At 52.7% G+C, this 27,501-nt stretch overlaps 1 protein-coding gene across 5 annotated transcripts in view; it reads left to right on the top strand.

Annotated features, from left to right (window-relative positions):
- The window catches only part of TRAPPC9 (trafficking protein particle complex subunit 9), a 556,901-nt gene that overhangs the window by 502,681 nt on the left and 26,719 nt on the right, over window positions 1-27,501 (top strand). The window lies entirely within an intron of this gene.

Here is a 27,501-nt window from a genome sequence, read left to right as displayed (position 1 = left end):
AGGGCCTACTGTGTGTGCCAGGCTGGGGCTTCTGAGTGCGGGAGAGTCGGATGTGGCTGGGAGGGAGAGAGAAATAAAGAGACGGTGAAACAGCGCTCAGGGGCCCCGGGAGCCCAGAGAGGGTCACCGGGCAGGCCTTCCAGAAGAGGGACTCTCGGCTGCAAGGATGGATGTTGTGGGGATGAAATGAGAGGATTTTCCCAGAAGCCCCGTGTAAGCACCAGAGCTCCCTGAAGGCCTTCGGGCACGTTCTTGCCACTTGGCACCAACCACTCAGTCCACAGACAGCGGAGCAGGTGGTCACGAGAGGACAGAGGTATAGAGGGGACGAGTGACATGCTTGAGGCGCCACGGCCCATAAGGGTGCAGGTGGCAGAGGGCGCTGAATAAGTGGGATTGTACCGTGAGGGTGTCCCTGTGCCCTGCCAGAGCCAGTCTCAGTAAACGTTTGACAGGTGACTGCCTGGGCCCCAGCCCGTGGAACTGCAGGGCCTTCCGAGGCTGCCTGGCCCTGCTCCTTCCACTGAAAGGCCCTGCAGGAGGTTCTGGCTGCTGCTGTAAGGAAGAGCTCCCAGGAGCCCCCCCAGGTCCCTCGTCCAGGGCCTCAGTGTGGATGGTGGGAGGCAGGGTAGAGCTGCCACGGTGACGACATGGAACAAGGAGCACAGGTTCTGATAGCGCCCCCTGAGATTGGACAGAAATTGCAGCTGTGGGGAAACGGACCTTCTGGAAGCCAGTGAGGGGGATGGTTCCAGCAGATGGAGGCTCAGCATTTGATGGATGTGGTTATGAGGGTTCCACTTGTCTGCACACATGGCAGGGGGTAGGCTAAGAAACAGCTCTCCGGGGAATTCTCTGGTGGTCCAGTGGTTAGGACTCGGTGTGTTCACTGCTGGGGCCTGGTTTCCATCCCTGGTTGGGGAAGTAAGATCCCGCAAGCCAAGCAGCACAGCCAGGAAGAAAAAAAAAAAAAAAAAAAGCTCTCCAAAAGAGATCCAAGTTCTAATCCCCAGGAACTTGTGAATGTGACTGTACATGGCCAAAAGGGGGTCTTTGTAGATGTGAGTAAGTTAAGGAACTTGAGATTATCCTGGATAATATGCATAGGCCCTAAATGCAGTCATGTGTGTTGTTATAAGAGGGAGGCCAAAGAAGATGTGACATGCAGAAGAGAAGGCCATGTGACCCCAGAGGCAGAAATTGGAGCAGTGTGGCTACAAGCCAAGGGTTGCCAGCAACCACCAAAAGCTGGAGAAAACACGGAACAGAATCTCCCCGAGGGCCTCTGGAGGGAGTGCGGCTCTGCCAGCACCTTGACTTCAGCCCAGTGATACTGATTTCAGACTTCTGGCTCCAGAACTGTAGGAGAATAAATTTCTATTGTTTTAAGCCACTCAGTTTGCGGTAATTTGTTAAAGCAGCTGCAGGAAACTCTTCCAAGCAGTATTGCTGGGATCCCGTTATGTGTTTCCATATTGGCTTGTTGAAGTGATGGCCAGGGTCCAGAGTTTCGGAAGATAACCATTTGGAGCAGCAGCTCACACAGTCTCCCATGGATCGGAGTTAATTATACCCTTTCTAGAGCACAGATCCTGATGTAGCCACACCTTGGGCGGCACCCCTCCAGGCCTCCCTACCATCCCTCTCTCTGAAGAAACCAAACAAATAAACAATCAGTAGCATCTACCGCTATAGTTCAGGTCCGCATCTTCTCCTGGGTTAGCACAACAGCCCTCTTCTGGTCTTCTGTATCTGCAGAAGCTTCTCTTTAGGATGATAAGGTAATATTTCTAAATAGGAGCTCTGATTGAAAGTCTCTGTTTCCGTGCAAGATTGGTATATCAATTATATTTCTATACACTAGCAATGAACAACCCCAAAGTGAAATTAAGAGCACAACTCCATCTATAATAGCAGCACAAAGAATAAAATATTAGGAATAAACCTAACATGAGAAGTGTATGATTTATGTGCTGAAAATTACAAAATATCCTTGAAAGAAATTAAAATGTTTAAAAACCTAAATCTTTAGAAAGAAATCCTTTATTCATAGATCAGAAGACTTAATTTGATTGAATCAGTACTCCCCAAATTGATCTACAGATTCAACACAATCCCTATCAAAATCCCAGATGGTCTCTTGGCAGAAATTGACAAGCTGATCCTAGAATTCAAATTCTAGGTCAAGGGACCCAGAATAGCCAAAATAATCTCGAAGAAGGAAAAAAAAAAAAAGGAACAAAGTTGGACAACTCACACTTCCCAATTTCAAACTTATTATAACGTTATAGCAATCAAGACAATGTGACACTGGCATAAGAATGGACATACAGATCAATGAAATAAAATTGAGTGTCCAGAAATAAACCTTCACATTAATGAATTGATTTTCAGCAAGGGTGCCAAGACAGTTCAATAAAGAAAGAATAGTCTAGTTGACCCTTGAACAACACAAAGGTTGGGGCAAGAACCCCCTGCGCAGCCAAAAATCAGCATAAAACTTCATACTTGGCCCTCCATATCCACGGTTCCACATCTGTGGATTCAACCAGACTCGGGTCATGTGGTACCGTAGCACCTATTTACTGAAGAAAATCCACATGAGTGGATTCAAACCCGTATTGTTCAAGGGTCAACTGTATTTTCAACAAATGTTGCTAGGACAACTGGATATCCATAAGCAAAAGAATGAAATTGGACCCCTTCACACCGTACGTCAAGATTAATTCCAAATGAGTCAAATACCTAAAAATAAAAGCTAAAACTATAAAACACTTAGAAGAAAACATAGGGGTAAATCTTTATGACCTTAGATTTGGCTATCTTTTCCTAGATAGGACACCAAGAGTACAACAATAACAACAACAAGAAAAGATAACTTGCACTTCATCAAAATTAAAAACTTTCGTGCTCTTAAGGACTCTATCAAGAAAATGAAAAGAGAAGCCACAGAATGGAAGGAAATATGTGCAAATAAGGGACTGGTATCCAGAGTGTATAAAGAACTCTTACAATTCAGCAATAGAAAGGATAAATAAGCCAGTTTAAAAATAGACAAAGGACTCGAGTAGACATTTCTTCAAAGAGAAATCAAATGGCCAACAGCACACGAAGAGATTTCCAACATCATTCGTTAGTCATTTGGGAAACGCAAGTCAAAATCACGATAAGATGCCACTTCTCACGCACTAGAATAGCCAGTGTTGACAATGATGTGGGGGAATTGGAACCCAGATGCACTGCAAGTAGGAGTGTAAAATGGTGCAGCTGCTTCGGAAAGCAGTCTGGCAGTTCCACAGAGTTAAACATAAGGTTACTGTATGACCCAGCAGTTCCACTCTGAGATGTGTATACCCAAGGGAACTGAAAACATGTTCACACAAAAACTTGTACACGAATGTTCACGGCAGCATTTTCATAACAGCCAAAAACTGGAGACATCACAAATGTTGGTCAACTTATGAATAGATACCAATAAATGTGGATCATCCAAGCAAGGGAATATTACTCAGCCGTGAAAAGGAATGGAGTCCTGATCTATGCTGCAACACGGGTGAACCTGGAGGACACCGTGCTGAATGAAAGCGGCCAGACACACGTGCTCACCTGTTGTCTAATTCCATTCATATGAGATGTCCAGAATAGGCAAATCTATAGAGACAGAAGTAGATTAGTGATTGCCTGGCCGGGGAGGGGCGGTGGGGGGAGGGGAGGATGGGAACAGTCTGGGAAGTGACTCCTGTCACCCAGCTCCTGAGCATGCGTCTCAGAATCGGGGTTCTGGGGCTGGAACAGACCTACCAGGTGACTGAGGTTGACTCCTCTCCCTGAGCCCCAGCATCACTGAGTGACCTGTGGCAACGCCCCAACAGTGCAGAGCTGGGCTTTGAGCACGCGGAGAAGCCCGGGGCTCTGCCCACGGGCTGACTCTGTGAATATCACCGTGAGCAGCACGGAAAGGAGAGGGAGCGTCCTGAGCAGGCCTCCTCCCCCATCCATCTCTGCTTGTACTGAGGATGTCAGGCTCTTACTGATGCGGTTTGAGCCCCACCGCCTTCTCCTGTGTTGGGTTTGCTCAGTGACTGTTCGCCACGGCTGGTGACCCTGAGCATCACATGCCGGGGCCCCTGTTCCCTCCCCGTGCTGTTTTGCGGAGGGGTCTCGAGCTGCTAATTGGCTCATGCTTGGCTCGTTTTCAGTTCCAAAGGTCTGCTTCCCACCTCTTGCGTCTCCCCGGCTGGGCGAGCATCGTGATCTCTGATCGCTTCCCGACACTTCAGTTGCGTACTCTGGGTTTCAGGTTAGTCGTGGATTGTTTTTCACGTAATTGAAAAGAATGCTTTCAGATGCTTGTAAGTGCTCATCAAAGTGTCCACTTGCTGGTGGCTTCACCTCTCCCACCGCCTTCACTACACTCCTACCCAGCGTTGATCGCAGATCCCATCAGCCACATTGCCTGGCCATGAAGCCAGGTGAGCCCTAGGGGAAAGCTGTGTCTGAATCATGAAAACATAGCTACTCAAGCTAGAAGGGTCCCTGGGGAGGATCTGGCCAACTCCTCCGTCTTCTAGGTAGTGTTTTGAGATCTCTGTGTCCAGGAGAAGCCTGGCGTCTCGCTGAAGGGCCCACGGAGAGGTCACTGCCGACACAGGGTGGCAGCCTGGCTCTTCCAACTTGTCAGCAGTGGCCTTTCTCCTACCTCAAGTGTTGGGTTGGTGGAGCCATGGGCAGCATGCAAACATGGCAAAGAAGAATAGGCTCTGCACTGGAGCCAGGACACCTGGGCCCCCATCCCTGTTTCACCATGGCCTGTGGGGACCTGGGCCAGGCCCTGAGTCTCCAGTATAAAGAGCCCGACACAGTGCAAAGGATCAACTTTTGTGCCTGTCCATAGCACATCTCATGTCTCCCACCAAGAACCCAGCCGGTTCTTTCTTCCCAGGGCTCTGAGAGGACTAAAGGAGTTAGGGTATGAGACATGCTCGGCACATAGTAAGGGCTTCATAAATCCTGGTTCCTGTCTTTTTATTCCCTTGCTGTCTTCGCCCAGGCTTAGGAAAGGAGCGATGTGCTTTCTCAGGCCGTGCGCCTGAGGTCAGATCCCTCTCGGGATGGATGCGGCCTCTGTCACATGAACGGCTTTAAAGTGCGATGAATTCCCAGCAACCGCTGCTGCTTGTTTGGAACGCGGGGTTGCGGTCAGTTTGCGGGTCTCTATTTAGCACCTGTCCCTGCCAGACCCCCCCGAGGCTCAGCCAGGGGAGCCCCCAGGCAGAAGCAGCGTCCGCCCAGCGGTGTGCATGAGCGTGCCCTCTGCGGCCCCAGCCCCGCCAGAGAGTAGCGGGGCGAGTGCGGTCTGTGGGCCGTGGGCCAGGACCGGGCTCCCCAGGCAGAAGCAGCGTCCGCCCAGCGGTGTGCATGAGCGTGCCCTCTGCGGCCCCAGTCCCGCCAGAGAATAGCGGGGCGAGTGCGGTCTGTGAGCCGTGGGCCAGGACCGGGCTCCCCAGGCAGAAGCAGCGTCCGCCCAGCGGTGTGCATGAGCGTGCCCTCTGCGGCCCCAGCCCCGCCAGAGAGTAGCGGGGCGAGTGCGGTCTGTGGGCCGTGGGCCAGGACCAGGGCCGGAGAGGACTGTTGGCCATTGTCCTGCTCCTGGGGAGTGCACGGGCGTCAGGTGGGTTTCACACCGGGGGTCCCAAAGCGCGTCCCCCGGGTGGGCCTGGCCTGGAGAGCTGTGTTTGCGATGCTGCACGTCGACCGAGCCCCTCGTGGGGACACGCCGCCCCTCCGCACAGTCGTGGCTCCGAGAGGTCCCCCGTGTTACGGGTGTCGCCCTTTGGCCTTGGAACCCTCTTTTCCTGTCCGCCTGCCTGACAGCAACCTTGGGCAACAGTGCCTGGGTCATGCAGTAGTTTGGGGGCCCCCTGGGTGGCGAGAGCCCCGTGGCAGCCACGCTGGTGGGAGCTGTGGGCAGCCGGGGAGGGCAGGGTGGGTGGTGGACAGGGCCTGGTGCCAGCGGGGGCGGGGCTCCCGAACCAGCCTCTGAGCCCCGTCTCCGTGGCTCCCGAGCTTGAGGCCCCTCCCCTTGGCCGCTGCCTCCCTATCCGCAAGCTGACCCTCTGCCGTCTGCAGCCTTGAGGGGGAGCGCGGTCTCTTCCCTCCAGGGATCCACAGTGTGCGGACCCTGTCTGATGGGACCAGCCATAGAGTGACAGGCTCGGCAGCAGAGGGGGCTGGCTGGGCGGCAGTCAGGTGATGCCACCGCGTGGGGTCAGGGGCGCTCTGCAGAGGCGGGCACCACGCAGGTGGACGTGGTAGGGGTGGAGCAGAGTCGAGTTGGCCTTTAGAAAGCTCCTCTGCCCTGGAACCAGCTCTAGGCCAGGAGAGTCACCGTCCGGGAGATGCCCCCCCTGTGCTGGGCCCCCTGCGCCATCGCCCCACTTCCTTAGGAGGCGGGGATTTTGTCCCATTTTAAAAGGCAAGGAAACCGAGTCTCAGAGAAGTTAAGCGTCTCGCCCAGGGCACACAGCCTAGTAAGTGGCACAGGCTGGTTTAGAACTTGGCTCCTTGGCCCCTGACAGCCTGGCTGCCTTGGACCCCTGGCTGGGCGTGCCGCACACTGCAAAGCCAGACCCAGTGAGTCATTTGGCCAGCAAGCCTGTTGGGTTGGCTCTGAGACTGCCCAGAGCTGCCCTGCCAACAGCCAGCTCCCGTCCTCCTGACACACGACGGCCCAAGGAAGCCCTTTGTCACTCTGCTTTCCTGTGAATGATGGTTTTATTCAACTGCTGTTGATTGTCGACTCTGGATGAATAGGATTTAAAATCCCACCAAACAGTGTCACTTTGCCGCAGAGGTGGTACAGGCAGAGGCCCACCCTCGTTGGCCTTTGGATGTCAGCTCTGCAGGGCACTGTGCGGCGGGAGGTGGGGCGCTCAGGCCTGCATCCACTGAGCTCCTGCACCTCCCAAGTGGGTGCCGATGTGCCGAGCACTTGCTCCCTTGGGGGTCTAGAGTGGGGCATCTTCACAGGAGAAGCAGGGCCCTTGTGGCCAGGCCCCGCGTCCAGGTTCCTGCCAGCAGACCACTGCTCTGCTCAGGGGCCGTGGCACCTTGCTGTCTGTCCGACAAATACACATCACCACATGTGAGCACATGTGCCTGTGTGTGTGTGTGCACGCAGGCCGCAGAGGGTGTCTGTGGCTGGCCAGCTGGAGACACGGACGGGCAGCCCCCTAAGGTTTGAGACCCCTTTCTCTCAGGGTGTGTTGCTGCCCTCCTCCAAGACCCGTGTCCATCTCCTGTGGCGAGGGCTGCCCACCTGGGCGCCGTGGACGTACGGGGCCGTATGTGTCTCTGTCGGCCATCTGCACGCTGTGGCCTCCACCCACTGGATGCCCGTGGCACCCCTCCCCCAGGTGCGACAACCGGAACTGTCTCTAGACGTTAGCGTGTCCCAGGGTGGGGGCAGGCAGAGCCGCCCCGTGTCTAGAACCCTCGCTCTGTGCTCCCAGCACCCTGGCGGCGGGGCCTGTCCACCGGTGGCGCTTGGTGAGTGTTGGCTCCTGGGCCTTTGCACCCCCTCCCCTGCTCCTTCGCTCTCCCCACGTGGCACCTCTTGCTGGAGAACAAAGCAGGCCTCCTGGTGTCATTTATTCTCAGGTCACAGTTTTGAAAATCTAGGCGGTCGATTCGGAACGTCTGAATTTGATTAGTGGAGCTGAGCTCTCTCGCGTCAGCGTTAGCAGAGCTCTTGGGTTCCTGGTTCAAACAGGGCTAACCTTATCTTTGGGAAAATAGAGTGTGTTTGAGGCCTAATCATAGGCATTAAAGCCATTAATTAGTAATAAGATTCAATTTCCCAGTGTCCTTGCCCGTGTGTGTCCTGATGCAGAGATTGTGCTGCGAGCATTTTCCACAGATGCATCGACAAACACCTGCTGTCCCAGTTCAGTGGCGACACGTCGTAATGTTCCCCAGCCCGGCCAGGCCCCGAATAACCCCATTACCGAGAAAGATGATCCACAGCACATGTGCTGCCTGCAGCCGGGAGGGGCGGCAGAGGGGAGGGAGCGGGAGAAGGCCCGGGCCAAGCCCTCCTTAATCAGATCACCCACTTCAGTGTTCCAGTTGAGGCCCGTCAGCAAAATGGATGAGCTCTCCCTCAATAAGGCTACCTTTCCGTCCGCCCCCATCAACACGGTTCTCTCCGTTTTGCTAACCTCTGCCACCCACCATCGCCTGCCTGCCTCTGGTTCAGGGTCAGAGGTGTGCTTGCCTTTTATCCCAGCCCCGGACACCAGGGAGCAAACAGCCAGGAGCACATGCTGCGTCCGGCCAGGGCAGGAGGCCGCGTGGACGGTCAGAAGTCGGGGAGGTCTGGGTGCCTGGGCTCCAGGGCCGTCACCCCCAACACCGCCCGCCCCGCACGCTGGGTGAGCAGTGGCGCGGTATTGACTCACCCGTCGCCTCCATCTCCGGCCACCGAGGATGGGCACGAGTATCCTGACCCCGCAGACGTGCTTCCAGGTCACGTGAGATGACAGGCACCAAGCGCGGGGCCTCTAGGAAGCCCTCAGTGAGACACACAGCCTCTCCCGTTGTAAAGTGTGGCTCAGCTGGGCTAAAATTCAAGCAGCCTGGGGATGATGAGGCCGAGTGTGAACAAGTGTGTGAGGGCAGGTCAGGTGAGGGCCCTGTGCACACTGGGCAGCGTGCACAGCCCGGCCAGCCTGGGGGGCGGGCAGGGGAGACTGTGACCTCACCCCGAGCACCCCAGCTCCCTGAGGGCAGCACAGTACACCTGCGGTCCTGGGCTCTCCCCTCCGCGGGTCTCCCCTCCAGCTGAGGCGCCCACCTGGAGGGGAGAGAAGAGGGGAGGTATGGGGAATCAGTGCTTAAGTGAGCCCTGCACTTTCCCAGGCAAGAGCTGCAGACGTCATGTCTCTGGCACGTTTTGATCATTTCACGACGTTTGGATTAACGTCCATGCTGATGATCTTAGCTGCACTGCTCTCTTAACTCCTGGGATTTATTTGCGTCGTAGTGTGTAGAAAGTTTCTCATATTAGAGACAGTCAAGTGTTTGTCTTCTGGCTCTTTTAAAACAAGGCGCCCTTCACTTGGACTTCTCTTCCAAACCCTTCTGCTCTGACCCAAGACTGCTGGCAGAGGGGCCCCCAGATCTAGTTGTGTCCCTTGCAGAGCCCGGGATCAGCGCCCCCGGAAGGCAGGCAGCCTGGGTGCGACTTGTGGGTTTGTCTGCTCAGAAACGCGGTGGGTTGACCTTGGGTTGGGCGGGTGCCGTGGGCCGTGAGCTCTGCCTCTAGGCTCAGCGGTTTGAAGCTGCCCTGGGTTTCCTTCCCTCTCTTCCCACTCCCCTCTCTGCCGGGTCTGCTCTTTCCCCGGAAAGGAAGGTGGGTAGCAGACGGAGCCTAGGCCCAGGCTGGAGTGTCCACAGCCACCCCCTCTGTGCGTGGATGGCCACCCCAGGACCTTTGGGGGGAGCCAGAACCCATTTCCACAAGCTCCAGGGACTCTGGTACACGGGAGCCATCGCTACCAGTGACCACAGACCTCACAGACGGGCTGGGTTTGCGGTCCCTCGGCCTCGGTCCAGCTGGGTTCCAGCCTGCCCCCAGTGTCTCTGAGCCTCTGTCTGCTCCGATGAAGGTGGGGTCCTTGTAGGCCTGTGAGGGGGAGCGAGGGAGAGCGCGTAAAGCACGCGCCCCTGGCCAGGCAGCACGGGGGGGAAGCGTTTGACACGGGTGGTCCTTGCTGTTACCTCCACGGTGGTGGTTGTCTGGAAGCGCCCGAGGGGTGGTCTCGGCCCCAGGACAGCGCGCTGCCCACTGGCCGCCGGGCCCAGCAGGTGTCAGCAGCGGGAGGCCCAGAGCTGGGAGTCCTCGCCGCTCCTTCCCCAGCAGCCCGGCGTCTGTGCCCGGCCTGATGGTTGACAGTTCTGACAGGCCAGGCTATTTTTAGAAACCTGTTCCCACATCTTTTGCCGGTGGGAAAAGCAAAGCAAGTTAAATTTTAAATTAACCCACCACCCCGGCCCTCCTGCAGCACGCCCGGTGGCCACCTGGGGGGTGGGCCCTGCAGGAGGGGCAGGGGGGAGGGGGCGTTTGCGGAGGCTCCTCTGCCCACCAGGCTCGGTGAGGGGCACCTGCGTCCGAGATCGGGTGGCGCTGTCCTGTCTGGTGCCCACGCAGCCATCACCACGGTGCGGCTCAGGGACGGGGAGCAGCTTGTCGGGTCACACGGCCGGGAGGGCCGGGGCCCGGCTGGAACTGAGCTGCCTGACTCTGAGTCCAGTGCCCTGTGTTGTACCTGGGAGTGGGTTGGCAGCAAAGGGGAACCCCGTGGGGATGGGGGGCAGTGCCCACTGCAGGTGGGTCCCCCTCTCACTTCTGAGCAGCCCTCTGTGCCTTCCAAAGCGCTTCTGCTCCCAGCTTCTGTGGTGCTGACAGTAGCCCTGGGAGCGAGGCGGCGTCCAGGTGTCATCCCCACGTTACCAGCCAACCTTAAGGCCCAGCCATGGGGTCACAGGTCACTCCCAGTCACACCCCGGAGCAGCTTTGCTGTGGGGCGCGGCCGACATACAGGGGTCCCCGGGCAGGAGCTGGCGCAGGCGCAAACAAGCAGGGAAGTGTTAGATTCACAGCTTGAAATACAGCGGAATTGATTTGAAAAATAAATGTAAAGTGGACATTAAACAGTCACCAATTCTTAGGTAGTAACCTGGTAAAGATTTAGAAAAAAACTTAAGACATATATCAATGTCTTTGACTTGATCCACCTACACTGAAGTTTTCAGCAAGGCCCTTTCCTGTTTTGGGGGTTGACAGTGAGGCCCCAGGGAAGAAGTCAGCTCAGAACCAAGGTCCTCACCCTCAGAGCGGGCCCAGTAGCTCTGCTTTGGGGCTGTGATGAGATGGAAAACACTCCTGACAGCCGTGTGCACGGCGGGGCCCAGCCAGCGCTGGTACCCTTCTGCCCTCTCTGCGTGGGCTGTAGCACAGGCGTGAAGCAGCTCAATCACTCTGAACCAGAGTTTTCCTCCTCAAACTGACATGGAGCAGTGACTAGACGTTCCCCCAGGCCGTGACTGTACTCCTCATCCTGCCACGTCAGTGCTCTGCATGGAGGAGCTGTGGCCTCCCGGTGCGCCCTGGTTGAGTCAGGTTCCGGATTTTGCGCAGCTTTGTTGACGTCTAGTTGACACACAGTAAACTAAACATATCTAAAGTGTACACATGTACGCGCAGGTGAAGCCATCGTCCCCCCGAGTTGCCTCTTGCTCTGCAGAATGCCTCGTTTCTGGCTCACCCCCGCCCCTCACCAGCCCTCCCATCGCTGATCTGCTTTCTGTCACTGTAGGTTCGTTTTATACAAGTGGATTCTTGCACTACATACTCTCTTGTGACTGGCTTCTTTCATCCAGAATGACCGTGTCGAGATTCCTCCATGTTGTGTATATCAGGAGTTTGCTCCTTTTTGTTGCTGGGCGGCATCCCATCAGATGCACTTACACGTTATACTCCTTATCTGCTCACTTCATAGACACTTGGTTTGCTTCCAGTTTGGAGCTGTTAAAAAGAAAGCAGCCACAACCATTCCTGTAAAAGTCTTTGTACGGACGTGTGCTTTCACTTATTTGGCGTCACTGCCTAGGAGTGGAGTTGTTGGGTCACGTGATAGGTGTTTGTTCATCTTTTCCCCCTTCTCATTCCTGATACTGGTCATTTGCATTTTCTCTGTTTTTTCCTGATCAGTGTGGCTAGAGGTTTTCTAATTCTATTGAGCTTCTCAAAGAACCAGCTTTTGGTTTCATCGATTTTTCTCTATTGATTTCCTGTTTTCCATTTCATTGATTTCCACTTTGCTGTTTGTTTCCTTCCTTTTTTTTTTTTTACTTTGGATTTAATTTGTTCTTCTGTTTCTAATTTCTTAGTGTAGAAGCTGAAATCCTAAATTTGAGGGTTTTCTTTTCCTTTAATAGGTGTTTAGTGCTATAAATTTCCAGTAAGCATTGCTTTATTGACATCTCACAAATTTTGATATGTTTCCATTTTCACTCAGTTCAAAATAATTTCTAATTTCCCATTTAATTTCTTTCTTGACCTGAGGGTTATTTGGAAGTGCGTTGTTTAGTTTCTAAATAGTTGGGGATTTTCCAGATCTCTTTCTGTTATTAAATGCTAATATAATACCATTGTTGTCAGAGAATATACTTTGTATGACAGTCTTCTTAAACTTACAGTTGGGAATATGGTCTGTATTGATAAATATTTCATGTGCACTTGAAAGTAATGTATGTTCTGTTTGGGTAGTATGTTCTAGAAATGTTAATTAGGTCAGGTTATTGACGGTGTTGTTCAAGTCTTTTATGCCCTGGCTGATTTTCTGTTCACTTGTTGTATCAATTATTGAGAAAGAGGTATTGAAATACACACCTGTAATTGTGGATTTTGCTGTTTCTATTGGCAGCTCTATCAGATTTTACTTTACAAACTTTGAAGCTCTGTTACTAGGTATCAATACATAAACATTTAGGATTCTTATGTCCTTTTCATGAATTGACCCCTTTATAACTGTGAAATAACATTCATAACTTCATAATATCACTTGCACTGATATTAACGTAGCCACCCCAGCCACTTTTACATTAGTGATTTCATGATATACCTTTTTCCATACTTTCAATTTCAGTGTATTTGTTTCTTTATATTTAAAGCACATTTCTTTTAAACAACATATGGTTAGGTCTTGTTTAGTTTGGTTTTATTTTGCTTTTATCCTGGCAATCTTTGCCTTTTATTTGGGTCCATTTACATTTAGTCTATTAACATTTAATGTGATTATTATTAAGTTTAGCTTTAAGTCTATGGTATTCTGTTTGCTCTCTGTCTATTCCAACTGTTCTTTGTTCCATTTTCCTATTTTACTGACTTCCTTTGGATTTGTTAAGTATTTTTTATGATTCCATTTTTAAAAGTAGACTTTATTTTTTACAGCAGTTTTATTTTTTTATTTTTTTATTTTTTTTAAATTTATTTATTTATTTATTTATGGCTGTGTTGGGTCTTTGTTTCTGTGCGAGGGCTTTCTCCAGTTGCGGCCAGCGGGGGCTACTCCTCATCACAGTGCGTGGGCCTCTCACTGCCGCGGCCTCTCTCGTTGCGGAGCACAGGCTCCAGACGCGCAGGCTCAGCAGTCGTGGCTCACGGGCCCAGCCGCTCCGCGGCATGCAGGATCCTCCCAGACCAGGGCTCGAACCCGTGTCCCCTGCATTGGCAGGCAGATTCTCAACCACTGTGCCACCAGGGAAGCCCTTTACAGCAGTTTTAGATTCACAGCAACATTGAGTGGAAAGTACAGAGAGTTCCTATATACCCACCACCCCACTGTCTTCCCCATTGTCAATATCCCCCACCAGAGTGGTACATTCCTCACCATCAATGAACCTGCACTGACACATGAGTATTACCCAGAATCTACAGTTTACGTTAGGATTCAGTTTTGGTGTGGCTCATTCTATGGATTTTGGCAAATGTATAATGACATACAGCCACTGTTAGAGTATCATACAGAAAGAGTAGTTTCAGTGCCCTAAAAATCTTCTGTGCTCCCTTATGCATCTCCCCCAAGACCCGTGACAACTACTGATCTTTTTACTGTCTCCATAGTTCTGCCTTTTCCAAAATGTCATGTAGTTGGAATCATATGGTGTGTAGCCTTTTCAGATTGGCTTCTTTCACTTAGTAATATTCATTTAAGTGTCCCCCATATCTTTTCATGGCATGATAGCTCATTTCCTTTTAGTGCTGAATAATATTCCATTGTCTGGATGTACCACAGTTTATTTATGCATTCACCCACTAAAGGGCATCTTAGTTACTTCCAAGTTTTGGCCCTTGTGAATAAAGCTGCTATAAATATCCACATGCATGTTTTCTTTGGACATACGTTTTCAAATCATTTGGGTGAATAACAAAGGGCACGATTATTGGATCATATGGTAAGAGTTTACTTTTGTAAGAATTCACCCAACTGTCTTCCAAAATGATTGTACATTTTGCATTCCTATCAGCAGTGAGTGAGAGTTCCAGTTGCTCCATATTCTCATCATCACTTGGTGTTGTCAGTGCTTTAGAATTTGGGTGTTTTAACAGGTAATGTAGCTGTGTCTTGTTTTAAATTGCAACTCCCTAATGACATATGATGTTGAGCATCTTTTTATACGCTTATTTGCCAAATGTTGTCTTCTTTGGTGAGATGTCGGTTCAGGTCTTTTGCACTTTTTTTTTTTTTTTGAGTTGTTTTCTTATCATTGAGTTTTAAGAGTTCTTTGTATATTTTAGATAACAGTCTTCTACCAGATATGTGTTCTGCAAATATTTTATCCCAGGTTTTGTCTTCTCATTCCCTTGATGGTGTCTTCTGCAGAGAGGAGTTTTTAATTTTAATGCATTCCAGCTTACCAATTCTTTATCTTATGGATAGTGCCTTTGATGTATTTTAAAATTTATCACCATACCCAAGGTCATCTAGATTTTTCTCTTATGTTATCTTCTAGAAATTGTACGGTTTTACATTTTATATTTACATGATCCATTTTAATCTAATTTCTGTGAAGGGTATAAGGTCTGTGCCTAGATCCTTTTTTTTTTTTTTTTTTTGGCATGTGGGTGTCCAGTTGTTCCAGCACCATTTGTTGAAAAGACTGTCTTTTCTCCATTGTATTGCTTTTGTTCCTTTGTCAAAGATTGGTGGACTATATTTACCTGAATCTATTTCTGGGCTCTCTAGTCTTTTCATTGATCTGTTTGTCTGTTCTTTCACTGATACTACACTGTCTTAATTACTGTAGCTTTTAGTAAGTCTTGAAGTCAGGTAGTGTCAGTTCTTCAACTTTGTTCTTTTCCTTCAATATTGTGTTGGCTATTCTGTCTTCGGGTTTTTTGTTTGTTTGTTTTTGCCACTCTGTATAAACTTTAGAATCAGTTTGCCAATGGCCACAAAATTACCTTCTGGGATTTTGATTGCAGTGACTCTATAAATCAGGTTGGGAAAAACTGACATCTTGACAATATTGAGTCTATTCACAAACATGGAATATCTCTCTATATATTTATTATTACTTTGTTTACTTTTATCAGAGTTTTGTTCATTTCCTCACATAGATCTTAAACATATTTTGTTAGATTTCTACCTAAGTATTTCATTTTTGGGGGGTGCTAATTGACTTTTGTATGTGTACCTTGTATGCTCCAACCTAGCTATAATCACTTGGTTCCAGGAGGTTTTTTGGTTAGTTCTTTTGGATTTTCTACATAGATGATCATGTCATCTGTGAACAAAGACAGTTTATCTCCTCTTTTGGCTAAAACTATGCCTCTTTTACTGTATTATGTTAGTGGCTGGTTTAGGGTTTATAGTATACATCTTTAACTTATCTTAAAGTGACATTATAAACTTTATATATACTTCAAGGACCTTATAATAGCATAGTTCCAATTCTCCTCTCTGAGTTTTAATACCACTATTATCATGCATCCTATTTGTATATAAATTATAAACCCCACAAAACGTTTTTATTATTTTATAGAGTTCTCAATAAAAACAAAATCTTATCTATTTACCCATGTAGTTACCTTTTCCTGTGCCTTTGTTTCTTCTTATCAATCCACGTCTCCATCTGGTGTCATTTTCTTTGTACTTGGAAGACTTTGTTTTAGCATTCTGAAAATGCAGGTCTGCTTCTGCTAAATTCTTTCTGCTTTCTGTTTTTCTGAAAAAGTCTTTGTTTCACCTTAGTTTTTGAAAAAGTTGTTTTCTACCTGGTTTCGAATTCTAGTTTAGTAGTTCTGTGCGCCACCCCATCCAGCATTTAAGATGTTGCTGCACCGTCTCCTCCTTTACATTGTTTCTGATAAGAAACCACTGTCATCCTTACCTTTGTTCCTCTATATGTAGTATTTGTTCTCTGGCTGCTTTTAAGAATTCTTTTCTTTATCACTGGGTTTGAGCAATACGGTTATAGTGTGCCTTGGTGTAGTTTACCTCATATTTTTTGTGCTTGGGGTTTGTTTGGCTTTTTGGATCTTGGAGTTTATTGTTTTTATCAGTTTTGGGAAAAAACTGGCCATTGTTTCTCATTTGCTTTTTCTGTGTCCCTCCATGCTCCTCTCCTTCAGGGGACTCCACCTGCAGATAGGTTTGGCCACTTGAAATTTTCCAAGAACTTACCGATGCTCTTCTTTCTGTAAAATTTTTAATCTGCATATTTCATTTTGGATCTTTTCTATGGCTGTGCCTTCAAGTACACTTATTTTTTTCTTCTGCAGTGTAGTCTGCTGTTAAGTCCATCCTGTTTATTTTCATCTCAGATATTGTACATTTCATTGATAGAAGTTTGAATTGGGTCTTTTTTGTACCTTCCATGTCATAGCTTAACTTTTTGAACATCTGGGATTATGACAATTGTTTTAATGTCCTCATTTGCTAATTCTAGTGTTAGTTCTGGACGTGTTTTGATTGTTGGGGTTTTTTTCTTCTCATTGTGAGTCATATTTTTCTGCTTCTTTGAATGCCTAGTAATCTTCCATTGGATGGCAAACATGATCAATTTTGCCTTTTCGGGTGCAGGATATAAATACTCTTGAGATTCTGAGACACAGTTTTATTACTTAGAAAAGGTTATATCATTTAGGTTTTTGCTTTCAAGATCTTTTAGGCAAGACCAGAACAGCGTTTAGTCTAGGGCTAATTTTCCCCTACTACGAAGGCAAGAACTTTCCAACTAGGCTAACACCTTATGAATTCTGATGTTTTGTTGTCTGGCTGGTGGGAACAGGTCTTGTTCCTGGGTCTACGTGAGCAACAGACACTTTTCCCTACGAACCTTTTAGGTGCTCCTTTCCCCAGCCTTGGGTACTTTCTGGATGTCGCTGACTCCTTAGGGGCCCCTCTGGACCTCTGCAGTCTCTCGTTTGCCCTTGCTCTCTTCTCGCCAGTGTTCTGTCCGATAAGCTCCAGCTACCTTCACCTCCCTGGACTCTCAGCTCCATCTTCTCAACTCACAGAATCTTCAGGGTCCCCCTAAGGTCTCCATTCCCTGTGTCCTGACCCAGAAACCTCTCAAGGCAGTAAGCTGAGGTATCGTAGGCTCACTTCGTCTCTCAGGGGTCACTGTACTTTGTTGCTTAATGATCAGCATGTTGAAAACCATGGTTTCATGCCTTCTGTCCAGCTTTTGTTGTGCCGCGTTGTGCTGGGGGAGGGTAAACTTGTCCCTGTTGTTTCTTGGCTGGAAGCGAAAGTCTCTTTCACTCTAGTTGTTTTCATGTGATTTTGTTTCACCAAAGTGCACGTTAATATGTGAGAAGTCTCATGGCCAGCGTGAATAACTTATTTGTTATTATCAAGGAGAAAATCATTCATTCATTCATTTGCTCATTCAGGAAATGTTTACCTAGTCCCTGCGAGGCCGGGAGGAGAACCCAGGAAGAAAACAGGCACACCTGTGGGGCTTATTTGGAACCACTTTTAACAACTCCCTTGGGAAAACTTAAGAAGAATAAAGCCTTCCATCATTCATTCAGCTGACATTTACCAAGTGCCTGACATCTGCCAGACCATCTCGGTGTGGCCCCAAGGAGCACATAGGCTGAGTGGTAGATGTACAATCGGAAAACAATCTGCTGAACGCTGAGACAGAGATCCAGAGAAAAGGTGAAGGTGCTGCTTTCGACCATGGGGTGGAAAGAGGACCTTTCCCAGAAAAGGTGGCGGTGGAACTGAACTTTGAAAGATGATCAAGGCGGGGGCGTTGGAAGGGGAAGGATCAAGGTGGCATGTTCAGGTGGCGGGAAGCAGAGCATTCGGGGCTCAGCGACGAGGCTGGTGGGGGTCACATGCGGGCTCAGGACTGGCGCTGCGGGAGCTGCAGAGGGCCTAAGGCATACCAGGTCTGTGGCTTAAGAAGAAATGATTGTATCGTCATTTCATAAGGATTCCAAGGCCTGATGGACTTTTGGTTTTATTGCCAAAACCAAAACCAAAACCAAATAATTTCTGGTTTCCCTAAAGGAACTTTATGGTAATTTCTCAAGTAAAATGTATAATTACTTTAGTTGAAGGCAGCACCACAAGTGCCTTTCCACGACACAGACATGTGCCTTCCCACGCATGCGTGCGTGCACACAGGCAGACGGATGGGGCAGACAGGCCTGCCTGACGGAAGCCACTTTGGAGGCCGGGTTCAGGGAGAAACCTGAAGGTTTCAAGGCAGCTTGGCTGCTGCGTGGTCAGCTGCGCTTTCCTGATCAGGTGATCGATCTGGTAATTGAGATCCTGTTTCCTGAATAAGTGGTTATGCGTCCCCTTTCTGTAAACGAGCCGCGTTGCCGTCCTTACCTCCGTGCCACCATCCTTTCCAGTAGCCCCGCCTTTCCTTGGGCCACAGAGGGCACACTGGTCAGCGCTGTGTTGCGAAAACGGGGTGACGTCAGCTGGCAGTTTAGTTCCCCTGCTTGGTGGCCCCGAGCAGCAGGCTTTGCTTGTGCAGCTGAGTGACCGTGTACTCCGACGTCTGGCCCGCCAGGCCCGGCATTTGTGTGCAGGCCAGTAGCCTCGTAGGGTAGAGAGCAGTCCACCTGGGAGCCGAGGACATACGTCTGGATCCCGAGTCCCCACTGAACTGACTGTGGTCCTGCCGCGTCTGCCCAGCCTGGTCCTCTTGTACTCAGTAAGGCAGTGGCCAGGCTGGCGGCCAAAAAGCACCCAAGTCCCCTGAGAGTGCCTGGTTGGGGGCGGGTGGGTGGGGGCGTGTCAGGGGACCGGAGCAGCGTAACTTGGGGGGCAGGGGCCGGGGTGGCCGCATGTCAGGTGCGTGTCGCCGAGACACCGTGGTGGGGAGGGGTCGGGAAGAGTCCTGCCTTTGGGTAGACCCCAAAGGCGGAGCTGAATGTCAGGGACCTAAATGGAGAGGACGTTCCATGTGGGCCCCACCATGTCGAGGCCCAGGCGCCAGGGCCAGAAGGACAGACAGCCGTGGAGGGGAAGACAGAGCACTTGGTCCTGACTGGGGCTTCATCTGGTCCCACAAGGCGGGCAGGGGACCCAGCCTGTCAGACTCACAGCCCAGGCTGTGCTCACACCCGGCTGGGGCCGGGCCGTACTGCCCTCGGGGTGACCCCCTGCCCTCGCCAGCTGCGCCCTCCCTCTAAGATGTGACCTCGGCCCTCGACCTGCCAGCACCCAGGAGGGCAGCTGGTAATTTCTAGCCTGCGCGGCATGCTCAGTGCCCAGCCTGGGCCAAAGGCCCTCCTCTCAGTTTCTGGGAAAAGCAAATTTATCAGCTCGTGAACAGGGGAAATATTTACAGGAAAGGAAGACACAAAATGAATGAATAATTGCAGCCCCATTCCTGGGCCCCAGAGACCCGTATTCTAGTCTCTTGCTTTTATTAGAAAAGTGAACCAAAGAGAGAGCTCCTCTAGAGAACTGGGAACCGACCCCCCTACTCCTGGGCTGAGGGGTGGGAAGGGGCCCTGAGGGCCTCCCGCCGGGTCCCTCCCTGTAGGATGGGGGGCAATCCCAGCTCTCCCAGGAGTCCAGCCGCAGGCGCGGCAGGCACCAAGATGCCCCTGGGCCCACTCTGGCCTTGGGTGTGTTGGGGACAAAGCCCCTGTTGGCCCTTGGATCACAGCCTTCAACCTGCTTCTTCACCAAGCGTTACCCTAAGGTCGCACGATGCCATTGGGTCGTTTCCCTCCGTGCCCAGCAGACTCTGCTGTTAACTGCGTGTTCTCCGTCGCTCCCAGGATCCCCAGAGTGTGTGCCATGGACGGGAATGGGGGTTGGGCTCTAGCAGCTGAGGTCACTTCCCAGCTCTGTCCCTCACTTGTCAGTCAGGCAAATCCCCTCCCCTTACCGAGCCTTCTGTGTCCTTATCGGGAATAATCTTCTCAATAATTAATGGTAATGAGCCGCTACTCTGGGATTGACAGGAAGACCATGTTCCTTCGGTAAATGTTCTGAAGCACCTCCCCTGCCTGTTTCTGGCCTGGGGAGACGAGGGAGTGCAGTGCTGTCCCGAGGTGGGCAAGGTCAGGGCCCCGGGAGGGAGGGAGCACCTGCCTTGCTGATGGCCCCGGGGAGAGGCCGTGCCCAGCTGGATGGTGACATCTTTGAGTGGACATCAAAGGTCACGCCGGATGGGGCCCTGTGCAGGCAAGAGGGAGAGGCACCCAGTTTGCAAACACATGTGCTCACATGCGCGCGTGCACACATGTGCGGCCCCAAGGCTGGCAGCTTTCCCGGTCGTTCCCCCCCACCCCCCCACCCCACCAAGTCCAGGCCGCCGGCATCGTGCTTCTCTTGGGCCCCTTCTAAGGCCTTCCTCTGGCCGCTTCACCGCCACCGTCTCTCCTCATCGCAGCCGGGTGACCCTCTACACCCGTGCATCAGGCTGTCACTCTTCTGCTGAAACCCCCAGTCACCTCCCATCTCCCTCCAGCCCCCGTCAGGCTTCTCCGGCCGCCTCTTTCCCTCCTCTGTCCTGCCTGCCCAGGCGGGCCCTCGCCTGCCCGTCCAGCAGCCCGTCCAGCAGCCCGTCCTGCAGCTGCCCGCCCTCCCCAGCACCCTTTCCAGCACAGCCCACGTCCGTCTCCCCCTCACCCATCCCATTTCCTTCCTAGAGCTGATCCCTCACAGACGCGGGATGTGCCAGCCCAGTGTTTCTGCCCTCCTTCCCCATGAGAACCTGTGCTTCAGGCCCTTGGTTTGCCTTTCTGTTTTATTTCTTTCTAGAAATTTGTTTTCTTTCTAGAAGACTACCTGACAGGTAGGGGGAGCTGAGTGAAGGGTAATCGGAAGAATGAATGCATTAATCGGTTGGTTGCAGGTGACAGGGCTGCCGTGGCCACAGGTCCACAGAGAGGGCGGGCATCCAGCCGAGTGGGTGGTGACGGGCACCTGGGGGCACTGGCACGGCTGAGCTGGGAGAGGGCAACCACGGGGCAAAGGGATGCGTGAGCGGAAAGCTGTCGTCCCATCCCCGCCTCTGTTTCCCACTGGTGGATGGTGCCTTTCGGGTCTCTGATTCCCATCGACCTCCATCTGCTGCTTTGCCTGATGCCAGGGGGTGATTTACCCTCAGGACAAACTCCTCTGTTGTAGTCAGGGCCTCTGGCTGCCATTGGGAGCTTTATCTTCATTTACTTTAATTTTAATGATCCCAATTAGCACTAAGTACTGTCTAGCGTTTACTTTGGATTTTAGTTAAAACCTATTCAAGCCACCAGCACGTGGAAAGATGGAGGCAAGGACCTGGGTGTGCCAGGCCTGGGCTGGCATGGCCGACCTCACCACGCTGCCTGCCAGGTGGGCACAGAGCAAGCGTGGACGCTGCTGAGGGAGCCAGCGCTCCATCCAGAGCCAGACCCCGGCCTGTAGCCACAGGGCTCCTGGGACGTGCCATGCTGGGGACGCAGACTTCAGGCTGGAGGAGACGTGGTCACCTCAGCCCCGGCCCTACATCTTGCACGATGCCACTCTGCAGAGACTCACTTGGGCTCGGCCGTGGCCCTGGGACCCCCTGAGCGTCATCGGGACATGGGACAGGTCCCAGGGGAGCTCACGGGACCCTGGGAGCCTGGGGCTGAGATGCGGTGGCCATGGAGATGGCTGGAGTGGAGGGCTTTGGGGACTGTTGGGTGGACCCCTCATGAGGCCCCGGCCTAGGCTACCTGGCTGTCTTTCCCAACACCCTCCGCTTTCTTCTCCAGCACGACTGTAGCTCCTGGGGGCGGGGACTGCGCCGCGCGCTCTGAGTCCCTGAGCCCCCCGTGGGCGCCCGATCCCTCTCCTTTACCCACGGAGAAGGACACCAAGGCCCCTCTGGGCCCCCGGCCCCCTTCTAGAGCCAGGAGTGGCTGGGCCGAGTCTCTCCTCCCAGAGACTGGCTGTCCACTCTTCTCCTCGGCCACTTCCTGGCAGGGCAGGAGCCTGTGGGCAGGTCGCTGAACCCTGAGCCTCCACTTCCTCATCTATAAAACTATCAAAGCCCCTTTGCCAGGCTGGGTCCCCGTGGGGGGAGGTGACATACACGCAATGCCAGGCCCCACGAGGGCGCCCCATCGAGTCCTCTCCCCTGTCGCCCGAGTGCACAGACCTACCCGCGGCCGTGCTCACCTGTGCTCGTGCACACGCACGAGGGCCATTTGGCTTGATCAACGGTCACTTTCCGTTTGGATCCCAAGTGATTTTGTGAGCAGGCTATATATAGGCCTCGGAGGCTGGCAGGACAAATCAATAGCCATTAGCAACGTCCGGGCAGCCAGGGCCCCTGCTGTCCCTCCAGACCAGGCTGCAGCATAATCACGTTTCCACCGACGGGGCTGTCACCGATAGCGGAGTCACCTTCCTACCCAAGCCACCCGGGCAACCGTCTGGACTCGTGCCCGGGGGAGACTTCCCAGACCCCAGCTCTCGGCAGGCAAGGGGGCTGCGGGAACTGTGTCCCAGGACCCGCCTGGCCCGGATGTTGAAGCTGCAGGGGCAGGTGGGGTCGGCCATCTGCACACACCCAGGCTGGGGTCACTCATGTGCACACGTCACGAATGTCCCGTGGTCCTCACGCTGGGCCCTGGGGTCCGAATCAGGAGACGTGTGTCTTCCTCGCCTGCCGCTCCTGAAGGGGGTACTTTGAGGCGGTCACCCCACCTCCCGGAGGCAGTGGGTGTAGGTGGTCAGCGAGGTCCCTCCCAGCTGCCCCAGTCCAGGCCTCAGTGGCCCGGGCAGCGTTCAGTTTTCTCTCCTTGTGCGTTTTTTATTGGAAAGCATGTACTTAAGCCCCTATTTCAGAAGAGCGGGCACATAAGGATTGCTGCCGTGCCTCTATTGAAATCTGTTACTCTCCCACCCTAGGCGGGGCCTGTGCGTCCCTGAGGCTCAGATGAAGGAGGCCCAGAAGCCCCCGGGTCCAGTTTGGCCCCTGACTTCAGCCGCCTGCTGTTTCTTCAACTGGCGCATAGCTTACTTCCACTGGTCATGCTGGACTGGGGCCCACCCTCGGGACCCCCTTTTAATTTAATCACCTCTTAAGGGCCATCTCCAAATAAGTCACATTCTGAGCTGCAGGTGGTAGAGTTTCAATATATGAATTTGGGGAGACACAATTTAGCCTGTAGCTTTAGATGTGGCCTACATTGGCGTACACTTAATACAGATTGTACAAAGATAAGAATTAAAGTGGGCTATGAGCTCTCTGTTCAGATAACCCTTACTGACAAATTAAACAAAAAAATGTATGCTCATTGTAGAGAAATAACAATAATAGGTGAACACAAAGAAGTTACATGTTAGCAGTAATCCCATCATCCAGAGGTTTTAACTATTAACAAAGAGGTTTGTAGTTGTCTAGATTATTTCTTACGTACATCTTTTATAAAAATGAGATATACCTGAAAATATAGGTATATAAGTACGCTTTTCCTTAATGTACATAGTCCTGTCTTTCCGTACCAGATGTACATCTAAAACGTGATTTTTCATGGCTGCGTGATGTTCTTTTATTCCGGTGTCTCCTAACCTATGTAGCCCGTCCCCTCTGATTTTGGACTGGAGGTAGTTTCTGGTTTCTCGGTGTTATTATCCAAATCTACCCACACCGATAACCCCCTAGAACTGAAACCACCGAGTCAGAGTGTGTCTGCTACTTACTTCGAGATCGCCCTGCATCCATTATTACAGCTTCTAGGTGATAACCAGCCGTGTATGTAAATACCCATTTCCCTTGACTCTTGCCAGCAGTAGCTTTCATTTTCCATAGAAACCTTTGCCAGCCCACTGGGTCAGCAAGGAAAGGCACTGCGGGCCTCCACTTCGCTTCTTTGATCACTGGCCAGGCTCGGCTTCTCGCTGTGTGTGCGTCAGCTGCTTGCGTTACTTCTTGGATGAAGCCCCATCGTGTCTGCTATGTCCCTGTCTCTGTGCGGGATCTGGGCCCGGCCAGCTCATACCACCTGCCCACCTCTGCACTCGGCTCCCGCGTCTCCTCCATCTGGAAGCTTCTCCCCGTCCTCCCACCCGCACCTGCCCGAATTCCCACCTGGGTCCCTCTGTCTAGCCCAGCCTTCGTCTCGTGACACCTTGCATTTCTCCCTGTGTGGAGTTGACTGACTGCACACCTCAGAACACATGGCCGGAGTGGGGAAAGCAGGGCTATGGAATCGGGCAGAGCAGGTGTCGCTGTGTGGTTTGGTCCTGGAGCCTCTCAGAGGCTGCCTTCCATCTGTGATCTGAGGACTCGTCCTTCCCACCTCGTGCCGCTGTTGTGAGAAGTGAGACAGGTGATGTGTAAAGCCCCCGGAGGCAGTTGAGGCCGTGGTCATCACCGTGGTCCTCAGCGGCCTCAAGAGGGGCGGCAGCAGTGGGGACAGTGCTGTGACTGTGGGCAGGCTTGTGCCGGGGTCTCGCAGTCGTGTAGGGGACACACACGTGGAGTAGGGACTCAGGACACGTGACAGTGCTGAAACAACGAACGCGTGGGACGCCCAGACAGGCTGTCTCCTCTGGAGAAGAGGACGCTCCCCGAGGATGTGACCCAGGCTCAGCCTTTCCCCTTGAGGAAGGTGCTCTCGGGAGGAGCCAGGCAGGGACGCTGGGCCAGGCAGAGCCCCAGCCCTGAGACCCCTCTGTGGTCTCCTCTGGTGGGGAGCTTGGGAGCGGAGACCCCAAGAACAAACACTGTGGGTTGAGTGCCTTTGCAGGGACTAGCTTGCAAGTCCCCACACGCTGCCAGGTAAGCATGTCACAGAGAAGGAAACGGAAGTGCCCCAAAGTGGCGTGACCTCTCCAAAGTCCAGTTCTTGGTAAATGTGAGAGCCCTGTTTTGAGTGTCTGCCTGATACCAGAGGCCCTGCTCCAGGAGTCAGTGCATATTTGTTGAAGGAAGGCTTTAGGTGGGACCACAGTTCGCATTTGGAGAAGAAGTTGTCACTTTGGGGACTCACGAGCATACAGCCGTCACGCTCACTGTGGGGACGGGAGCTCAGAGGTGGGCTGGGGAGGAGGCCTGGCCCAGCCAGGGGCCGCCGGGGTGCTGCAGGTGCCAGATCCCAGTCTGGCGGGGCGGGGCCCTTAGGACTCTGGTCCCCTCTGTTCACAGCTGGGGGCGGAGCCTGAGAGGCCACCTGCCCAGGGATAACTGCCCCCCGCCCCCCCCATAAGGCAGAGAAGCTCCTCCTCTTTTCCATCGCTATTCCTTGATGTTTGGGACCAAAGGGATTTGGCAGGTTCCCTGGGGCCTTGTGAAAAAGAAGAAAAAAGCAAAACATTCCGCTATTGAATTGCTTTGTGCGTTAGATGTTGTGTCTATGAAAATTGCTCCGTGATTATTTTTGTACTTGTAACCCTTTTGGGGATAAAGAGTTCTGTGTCCTTAAAGGGGGCCACTGGCAGTTTCCAGGCTCCGGATCAGATGCCGGAGAGCCCGGCTAAGCGAGTCTCCCACTCCTGGCCCTGCCAGGGTCCCTGCTGGGAGCAGTGCAGGGAGGAGCGTGAGCCAGGCGGGTTGTCTTCATCCTGTGGGTACAAATCCGCTTGTGGGAACAGAGCTCTCTTGGGTGTAATTCACAAGCAGATCGGTGTGGGCTTTGCATTTCAAGGACACGTGTCTCTCGTACCCATGCCCACAACTCTTGCATTCAGCCCCCAGAATCTCCCCCCGACTCAGCACACAGGGCCTGCCCTCACCTTTCCCGAGGGCCTTCCGTATCCGCCGTTTCTCCTGCCAGCACTTGATGGAGATTCTGACCCGTGAACGAATCTTGAGCCCTCCTTCATTTTCTTTTCCTGTCTCTTCCTCTTAACTCAGAAACTCTTTCCCTCGCCTCTCCTCCTCCTGCCTGGGTCCAGCCCATCCTTTAAGATACTGGCTGTTAACCCCTTGGGGCCCCAGAGTGTCTCAAGGATCCAATGGAAGCTTCGAACCATCTGTTCAGGAAAGTGTAAACTCACATAAGTACACACAACATGCCTGTCCTTCCAGGGTGTCCAGGACCCTGCGGAGGTGGGCTGACCTTTCGGAAGCCCCTCCCTCCCGTGGAGTCTTCCCAACTTTGCCCGGCCTTCCCTCCCTCCTGCTCCCAGAACTTGGGCATCTACCCGGGGCCTCATTGCTCCTGGCTCACTGACCATGCTACTTCTGAGCATGGTCAGTGAGCCAGGAGCAATGGGATGGAGAACAGATGAACCAGCGGAGGGAGGGAGGGCCGGCCGGGCACTGGGAAGTGTGCGCTGGACGTGGGAATGATGCTGCAGCAGGGATCTGCCCTCCTGCAGCTCCTGGGTGCATCTGGGCTGCCCTGAGCAGGGGCTCAGTAAGTCCTCACAAGGGAACCAAGGCATTCACTGGCAGAGACTGACCACAGAGGGCACCTTTTATTACGAACAGGTGCCATTGGTCTTCCATTGCTGAAGACCCGCCACGTGCCAGGTGCTAGAGATGAGCGGGGAGAGAAGACAGAACCCCTGGAGGGGCGCTGTCTCACGGGGGAGGCAGCGGAATGCAGCTGTGGGACCAGAACCCAGTACGCTTTCTGCCAGGCGTTGGCGTCTCCTTCCCTTCACTCCGAGGTTCTTTGAGCCTATCTGAAGGATCCGACGCCCGCAGCCCTCCTGAACGAGGGAACGCGTGCCTGACGGACTCAGATCCTGCCGTCCTTCCTGCTCTCCGCACAGAGCCCCAGGGGACGAGGGCTTCTCCGCAACACCAGCCGTGGGACTGCTGTGTCCTGGGCACTTAGTCTCCGGGAAGTACACACACTGGGGGGGTGAGCAGCCCAGGTGTCTAACCCAGTGCTGGGAAAGGGGGGGCAGCAGCCCCAAGACGAGGGCTGTGCTCGTGCCTGTGTTTGAAGTGCGGCCGGGGGCCTGGGCAATGGGTGTCCTCTCTGACACCCACCTCCTCACGGGGCCATCCCTCTGTGACGCGGCTCTCTCCTGCTCTGACTGCCATCCCCCTCACTGCCTGGCGTCACCTGTCCACCCCTCCCTCCCGAATCGTGCCCACCTGCAGAGATGCTGTGGCGTCTGCAGCGTCATGGCCTCCGGTGACCCTCGTCCTCCTCCTTCGCAGCCGTAACTCTCACGAGCTGTCCTAGCTCACCCCTCCCTCCCTCCCCAGGCCCACCGCTAGCGTCCCCACCGCTGTCACCTCTCCTGTCACTACATTGTCACCGTTGATCACGCCCTCCTCCTGACACCTGTCCACTTGGCTCCTGGGACACCTTGCGTCCTGGGGTCACGCCGTCCACTCCTCTGCCGTCTCTCCTCGAACCCCACTTCCACGCGTCGTCGGGCCCCTGGGCTCTGTCCTCAGGTGCCGACGTCTGCCTGCTCTGACCTGCGCCTGGGTTCCCATCCAGTGCAGTTTCAATTCCATGCCCTCAACTTCTTTCTTAAAATGGAGATATGATTCACGTGTCATAAA

Source organism: Balaenoptera physalus (genome assembly GCF_965194825.1).
Source record: "Balaenoptera physalus genome assembly, chromosome: 17".
Taxonomy (NCBI): domain Eukaryota; kingdom Metazoa; phylum Chordata; class Mammalia; order Artiodactyla; family Balaenopteridae; genus Balaenoptera; species Balaenoptera physalus.
This window is presented reverse-complemented; position numbering and strand designations above follow the sequence as displayed.